This window comes from Crinia signifera, chromosome 5 (assembly GCF_055691185.1).
Source record: "Crinia signifera chromosome 5, ASM5569118v1, whole genome shotgun sequence".
NCBI classification, from domain to species: Eukaryota; Metazoa; Chordata; class Amphibia; order Anura; family Myobatrachidae; genus Crinia; species Crinia signifera.
In genome coordinates this window covers 129,391,140-129,399,761 of record NC_139221.1, presented here as the reverse complement: position 1 = coordinate 129,399,761, position 8,622 = coordinate 129,391,140, and the positions used below count along the sequence as shown (strand labels likewise).

The following is an 8,622-nucleotide window of genomic DNA, read 5'->3' as shown; positions in this document are numbered from 1 at the left end:
CGATGCACTGAGCAACTCGCTGCTGACGCACATATAAAAATCAATTTATGTGGTGGGCAGGTGGCGCTACACAGAGGCTCCTCTGTCTGCCTTCCTTAGCCCCCTCCCCTATTTAGCTGGCAGGATGAGAAGATGCGGTGACCTCATCCATCAGCATCTGCCTTTCCTGCAGCACGCAGAGGAGCAGACATGTGAGAAGTAGATGGAGGGATGTGGATTTGTTGGTGTTTGAGCAGGGGCGGATTGGGAATTAAAAGCAGCCCGGGAAATATTTTGAAGCAGCCCCATTTGGGGGGGGGGGCTGGTGTTCTTGCGCGCCTTAGGCGCGCCAGATTTTTTTGGGGGGCGTGGCCTATCAATATGGAGGTGTGGCCTATTTAACTAGGCCACGTCCGATTTTTGCCGTTGTGGGGGCATGGCTAGTGGCTCTCTGAGCTGCTGGCTATGTCCCCAGCCCCTCAGGCTGCAGAATAGGTGCATGCGTACAGCATCTATACTGCAGCCTGTGGGGCTGGGGAGATAGAGACAGGGGGGGGGGGAGTGACAGGGGGTCTCCCAACTGAACACATTATGCACCATAACAAGAGGGTCATTGTCATCAGGCTTAAAACAAAGACTAACAATACACAAACCTTATAACACGACGCGTGGACGCCACACCTCCGGCTAGACCGCACTTCCAGGAGTGTGCACATCCCATTGACGTCAGGCAATAACAACGGGACCACGTATTGTGTCCTCGGTGGACAGCATCACCACGGTTACCCGCTCACACTACATTTAGAACATATGTTAAAATGCTAATGTTAGCAAAGTGAACTGGAAACACTGAAGTCTATATACAGTACTTATAACACTTTAGATAATACTCAGCAGTAGCACAGACAAGGAGCACAACCTACAGCATAATAGTTTTAAAATCAATACTGTAAACCGCCGCACAGCAATATACACATTTTTCTCAAAAATCATGAAAAAACAAAAATCATGAGAAAAAATCTGTGGTTGAACAAAAAGGAAGAAGGAAGAGAAACAGTTCGTCACTGCCCACACATCAATGGGTGGACAACCAACCCTAACCACTACATACCGCCAGGAAGATTTACATGAAAAAGCACAAATCTATCCATTGATATTTAACTATTACTTAAGGTGCCCATACACGTCCCGTTGCGAGCATGCGTTTTGAGCTTAAATAGCACGCATTGCATGCCTTGTGCGATGAAAAGCAAGTACAAAAAGTATGTGCAGCACATACTTTTTGTACTGCGCGATGAGATGCTGCGGGAGCATGCATCTCAAAGAACACATCGCACCCGCCGCATCGGAACGTGTATGGGCACCTTAAGGGCACTGATGCCAGAGTGCTCATTTAAGCCACCCGGCATTACAGTACCCAATCTCAATATCCACCTGGCTTCACACTGAATAAGTTTCAAGCCCCGATCTCCCATATATATATATATAGAGAGAGAGAGAATCGGGAGGGAGGCGCGGCACTCTCAGCCATAAAGAACTTCACACGTCAGGCAGGGTTAACAGCAACGTTTCAATGACTTTAATGTAATTTTCGTCAGGCTCAAATAAGCAATACACAAAAACATACCTTTATACCCCACCACTGTGCAGTATCAGACACTGTATCCAGCGGTCCGAATGCCGGAAATCCGCCGGAATGACGTCATCACATTGCGCCAGCCGGCGCTACGTGCAAGAACATTAATAACAGGCATATCACAAGCAAAGCAGCATAGAATATATATATATATATATATATATATATATATATATATATAGAATATATATATATATATATATATATATATATATACATACATATGCATCTAAGGCTGAAAAGTTATAGCGCTGCATGAACTCATTTGAGTAATAGTAAATAGATAATTTTACCACATGATGATCAGCTTACACAATGCACAGAAAATATATAGATGGAACCTAAACTATAGTAAACAAACGGCTAATGCAGAATCTAGTTGCTAACCTGTCTCTACTGAAAACTCAAACACAAAATAGCCATACATATATATAGGTATATATATATATATATATATATATATATACATATAGATATATATATATATATATATATATATATATATATATACCTATATATATATATATATACCTATATATATATATATATACCTACCTATATATATATATATACATATATTTATTATAGGCTATTATACCTCATTCAGTGCCTCAGCCAGCCCCGCAGCCAGCGCCGCCCATCCTGTTCATCTGATCCCCTGTGTGCTGCTGCCTGCTGGGGATCAGATCATGCGCTCACAGGGGGCAGCCCACAGCCATCCTCAGGAGTCAGGACCGCGGGAGCAGCTGCGTGCGGCTGCGCATGCGCACCAGCCCTCCCGCGGCCATTTTGACTTTGGTGACAGCTGAGGCTGGCGGCGGCCATCTTTGTGTTTGGCAAAATGCTGCGGCCGCGGCTGCTGACCGCGGAGGTGACGGTTTTCGCAGACCGCGGCCCAGCCAGGGGTTGTGCGGCCCCTTAATACTGGTAATAAGCGCGGCCCACCGGGAAATGGCCCGGTTTCCCGGTGGGCCAATCCGCCCCTGTGTTTGAGAGAGGAAGAAGGCAAGGGCATTGGAGAGATGTCCTCAGGATGTTTGATCAGAAAAAGTTCACATTTTCTCCGTGGCAAAATTTCTATCAATATGTATTATGTAGTTGAACCTCTGTAGTATTACGATGACACATTAGGCTGGATTCAGACCTGGTCGCTGGGCTGTGAATCTTCGTAGCCCAGCAATCAGGTAAATGCTGCCCTGCCTGATTGGCTCCCTGCCCCTGTGCAAGGCTGGAAATACGTTAGAAGCCATGCACATGGGGGAAACCATTCCCAATCATGTGTGTGTGTGCCTGTGCACAAGGTATTTATTCCAGTCCAATTAAGGTTTTATATAGAAGGAACAAATGATGGCACCAGTGTGCCTGGTTGGGAATCTCAATCAATTTTCAAACTTGTTTGATGCTGATCACTTTTGTGTCCTCCTTAGTAAACACTTTTTTTTATCTTTAGAGAACCTCAAGACAAAATATCACAAGGCCCTCATAGTGCATATCAATAGGTAATTTAAGCAAATTATTTGTTGGTCATATGAGGACAAATAAAGTATGAACCCATAATGGATATAGGCCTCTCCTAGGCCTGGTTTATTTGTATGTTCTCATGAAATAAAGGCAAGTCTCCGTCCTTCCTACACATAAACAAGGATGCACTCCTAAAAGTGTAAAAAGTAACAAATACAAACTTGATTTATAAAACAGATATCTAAAAAAAATCTTAGCACCATCTGGGGCCTTAAAACATAAGGCGTGTATAGTCGTTCATCAGGTGGTGGATGTTACACCCGGTGACATCTTCAAGATGAGGCCGAGCACAACTTTGCAGTCAAGGTTCCCACATGGTTTAGCCACTCTCCTGTACCACTAACAAGTTTTGTCTCGAGTCTTCCCCAGGACACCATGAGGTCACCCGGGTCTAACATCCACCACCTCATGAGCGACTTCTTTGTATTTGCTACTTTTTACACAAGGAGTAGTGCATTCTTGTTTATGTTTTTGAGGGAAATGTGAAGGAAGGACGGAGACTTGCCTTTATTTCATGAGAACAAACGAATAAATCAGGCCTAGGAGAGGCCTATATCCGGTATGGCTTAACATTTGTCCTCATGTGACTAACCTCTTATCTGCTTAAATTACCTAATGAGAGGCACTGTGAGGTTCTCTGAGGATCAAAAAAATGTGTTTACTAAGGAGGACACGAAAGTGATCAGCATCAAAGAAGTTTTAAAATTGAGATTCCCAATGTCTTGTCATTGTTAACTCACATTCTGGGTGACATTCTATGGTCTGAGAGAAAAGCGCATATATTTTTTGCACTCCACATCGCCGCTCTTCGCACTTTCTGAATTCGCATTTTTTAGTCATAATTCGCATATTTAATGGGATGCGCATTAGAGGATAAAAAGTGCGATGTAGTGCGATTTGCGGCGAATTCATGCGAAATAATGTCACTAAAAAGTGTGATTTCTTCCGCCGGTCATGTGCGCATTTTAGACCAACCGAAATGCGATTTACAAGACTATCTTCACATGACAAATAACCCCCTAACCTATTGGGCCACCTAGGTCCCCTCCATTATGCATCACACCCCCTATATAAAGGGGCATTGGCGCCATTTCACTCTTTGATAGGAAGTAAGGAGCATGGAGAGGAGCAGTGGCAGTGTGAGAAGAGGAAGAGGTGTTGGTGGCAGAGTGAGGAGTGGCAGAGGGGCCAGTGGCAGAGGGAGCAGTGGCAGTGTGACCAGAGGAAGAGGGGCCAGTGGCAGAGGGAGCAGTGGCAGCAGCCAGGCAAGAGGAGCCAGTGGGAGAGACAGCAGAGGACTGGTGAGGTCGACCTCCATTACAGGGAGTGGCAGCAGTGTGGCAGCCACCATGGCCACTGCAAGGGCAGCCCCAGACCAGGCCCTGGCGGACCAGGCCCAGCAGGAGGAGGTGGAGGATCCGCTGGCATCCCCATCCTATAGCCAGGACCTTGCCCATACCCCACAGCAGCTGCAGGAGGGCCACATGTCCGAGATGGAGGAAGAGGAAGAAACTGGCATGGAGGAGGATTTTGATATGCATGTGAAAGATATAGAGGATGAGGAGGAGGGTGAAGCTGGCCGCACCAAAAGTGGAAGAAAGGTCCGATTCAGCTATGAGGAGAATGTGGCGCTTGTCCGGGCCATCATACCCCTGTATGACCGCTTACTGGGGAAAAACCAGCACAAGACCACCTCACATCGTAAACGTGGTATGTGGAAGGACATGACCCAGGCGGTCAATGCTGTCAGTCACCGCAAGAGGCTAAGCAAAAATGTTAAAAAGCGGTTTAACGACATCAAGCGGCAGCTGAAAAAGAAAATGGCCATGGAGATTGAGGAGGCCACCAAGACTGGTGGAGGAAGCCCCACCACAATAACGTACACATCATATGAGGTGAAGCTCCAAAGAATTATCCCCCCTGAGGTCCTGCCTGGGATGCACATTGAGGATACCGATAGACCGGCAAGCCCACCCCGAGCTGGTAAGTGTCACCACATGCAATATGAAACATACATACCAATGTATTGAAACTGCAATGTTATTTTGTATTGTTATACTAATTAATGTGGTGCTGTGGAACAACATAGCCCAGCAAGGTCTGTCAATGGCAATAGTTTACACCTACTTTAAAAATGATCAGAATGCTCGGCCTTGTAGTTCCACAACTGCACATCTATTGTTCCACACTGTAACATTTTTTCTACCAGCTTCATATGTATGTGGGCCAAAAACATTGGTGTACTGATGGTTTAGCAGTCACGCCTACATACCACAGATTTGCCAACAGTTGTAATGTGTCAAGCAGTGTTTTAATTTTTTTGCCTGACTACAGGTGCAAAACATCAATGTAAAAATATGAATAGTAAATAATATAGCCCTAAACCAAAGGTAAATTTGTCCATTATAGTAATTTATGTGATGATTTTGCACAAAAGCATCTCCATTGCTTGGTACATAAAGTCTGCCGATCTTTCCTTTCACAGATTGTCCGTCCCGAAGTGATCAAGCATCCAAGAGAAGAAGCTCCCATGGTGCCGCATCTGTGGAAGCAGGTAAATGTTCAAACCACAGGCCATTACACATACAGTACACACACCCATGTCACATCAAATAATAAATCACATTACAGTCATCTCCAGCTGCTACATTGCAACGGACATGAATGTAATGTCGCCTAGCCATGTCAATGAAGATTATTGTCAATGTTTAATTGCAGGATCGGGGTCCATTTGTAAGTACATAGTACCCCTAGGTATGGGCGTCTACCATCTCTGACCCTTTCCAAAACAGTACTGACGACAGAAAGGACAATATATGCATCTGTACTTACCTCTTCCTCTGTATCCACAGGTACTGTACAACTAGGACAACAATCCACAGAATCCTCTGATATGCTGGAGGATGACCTAGAGATAATTCTGGAACCAGTGGACACGTTTGCGGCTGAGGAGGAAATAAACACATCATCACAGAGTGATCTGCCACCAAGTGGGGTGACTCCAAACCCACCCCCACCCAGAAATACTCCCCCTACAGCTGCTTCTGCTGCCCAAGTAGCTACCTCCTTGGTACATTTCAAGGACAAACAACTAGAATTTATGGCCTCCCAAAGTCTGGAAATGGGCAAGATTAAGGAATACATGCGTGACACCTTTCTACAGTTGGGTTGGTGTAGGCACTCAGGTGCGTATGGCAAATAGCATAGACACCCGTCTGGCTGAACTTAGTTCTGCTGTAAGGGAGCAGAATATCCATATTGGCAGCCTTGCACAAAGTATTCATTCAATTAGTCAATCGTGTACTGCGCAGACCAATGCGTTGATCGCTATGCAGGCACAAATCCATCAAATGGAGGTGTCAGGTGTCATAGGTGCAACTACATCTACAATTAGTAGTGTATCTAGCACACCAGTAAGTGGCTCACCAACTTCCCTACCCCGTCGGAGTATTAGGACCCGGGGTGGCGTGTGCGCAGGGTCAAGAGGTGGTAGTGCACGGCCTGATGGAGGAAGAAAATAATTATTGTCCTTTAAATAAATTGATAATGCATGTACTATGCTTGCATTTTTGTGACATTAATACAAATTTCTATTGTTTGCGACTGCCAAATGCAGGTTATGTATGACATAATATACTGTAGTAAAAATGTCACAATGCATACCATTTTGTCTGTGTGTTATTCTTCAAACATTTGTGGTGTGATCTGTTCCATAATGTAATGATATATGGTCAAGGTATTGGTGGAAGATGCTGTTGTCTCAAATCTGGCTCGTCCGAGGTTATGGAACTACATATTTCAGCAAGCTGTGGCAGTCATGTTTTGAGCTGTCATGCTTACAGTGTGTCAGGGCATGCTGGGACATGTAGTTCCTCAACAACAGGTGACCCATTGTTGATTGCACAAAAATCACATACATGTTGTGAATATACTTACAAGGTTTTTTACAGCAAGGGATAGGTCTGCACCACCAACTGTACCCTTGGACTGTGTCTATTGGGCTAAATGTGGGGGCAAAAAGATGTTAGTGATAAATGTAATGTAGGTGAGTTCACTTCCAGCAAAGGTACATGTAGGAATAGAGGGCACATGTGCTTACCAGAAAAGTAGTGCCTGATGATGTCTGTACGCACCAGATTCCCCCTCTGCGTACCCCTCACTACCCGAGGTGTGGTAGGTTGGGCTTCCTGCATGACTGCTGCATGATCCTCCTCCACATAGGCTGGTTGGAATAGGGCTATGTTGTGTAACATGCAGCAAGCCTGGACAATCATCACTACTTTTGCAGGGTGGTAAAGCAGCAAACCAGATGACCGGTCCAAACCCCGGAATTTACTTTTCAACACTCCAAACATACGCTCTACCACATTGCGGGTTGCAATATGGGCTTCATTATACCGGTGCTGTGCAGGGCCATCGGGGGTGCGCAAAGGTGTCATGAGCCAGGAAAGACACCCATATCCTGAGTCACCTAAACCAAAGAAAGGAAGTTATTGCCTTATATGGTAAGGTATGTGCAGTGGGCAAATAGTATTTACTTGGTCAAGAGTAGTAGGCTGGTGAAAAGTGAAACACACACACACATTTCAGCAGGTACAAAGACAAATAGAGAGGGTAATATGTAAAAATGTACTTACCAAGTAGCCAGCCCTCTGGCATTTGTTGGTGGGTAAATCGGTTCCAGAGCCCGGAGTGTCTCAGAATATAGGCGTCATGGCAGTTCCCAGGGAAGCCTGCAACCACACTTAGGATTTTGAGATGAGCATCACATACAACCTGCACATTCAGGGAGTGCCGCCCACGCCTATTGACATAGACGTGGCCGCGCACGTGCGGTGCCCTAATCCCAATGTGTGTGCAGTCTATAGCTCCCAGCACGTGAGGGAATGCTGAGAGTCTATAGAAAGCAACCTTGTGGTCCTGCCACTCTGACTCTGAACTGGGGAATCTGATGTATGTCCGCCACAACTTCTTAAAAGCAAGTAACACTTGAGTAAAATGCTTTGAGAAAGTGGCTTGTGTTTACCCCCACGGACCATGAGGTCACGGACTGAGTGGAGCCAGGCCAGTGGCCAAATAGTAGAGGGTATATATTAATTTCTGCAGCCCAGACACTGCATAGTTGCCCCCCCCCCCCAAAAGGGTCCAAATCATCTCTCACCTGCTCATATAAGTTCAACAAGTTATTGCGGTTTAGCCTAAACATCCCCACAACCTGTTGATCCGAGAGGGAGTCCAGGTACAGCCTAGCACGATACATACGTGGGGTACGCACTATTTGGGCTGGTACCTGGTTCTGGTGCGCAGCTTCCTCCCTCCTGATCAGCTCCTCCAAATGGGCCAAATCCAAAATGAGCAACTCAAATCCACTCTGCACAATCTCCATGTCTCAAACCCTCACAGGTGTCCTTAATGATGTGGGGGTATATGTAAGAGTGTTTGTGAGTAAAATTAAGAACCCCTGTGATGACATTAACCATGTGTGC

At 45.6% G+C, this 8,622-nt stretch overlaps 1 long non-coding RNA gene across 1 annotated transcript; it reads right to left on the bottom strand.

Moving 5' to 3' along the window:
- Positions 1–5,588: 5,588 nt before the first annotated feature.
- Positions 5,589–7,338, bottom strand: LOC146079544 (uncharacterized). Its single transcript, XR_014474599.1, has 3 exons — positions 7,236–7,338; positions 7,073–7,137; positions 5,589–5,678 (listed from the first exon to the last, which is right to left on the bottom strand). It is a non-coding gene; the product is annotated as an uncharacterized LOC146079544 (long non-coding RNA).
- Positions 7,339–8,622: the final 1,284 nt, after the last annotated feature.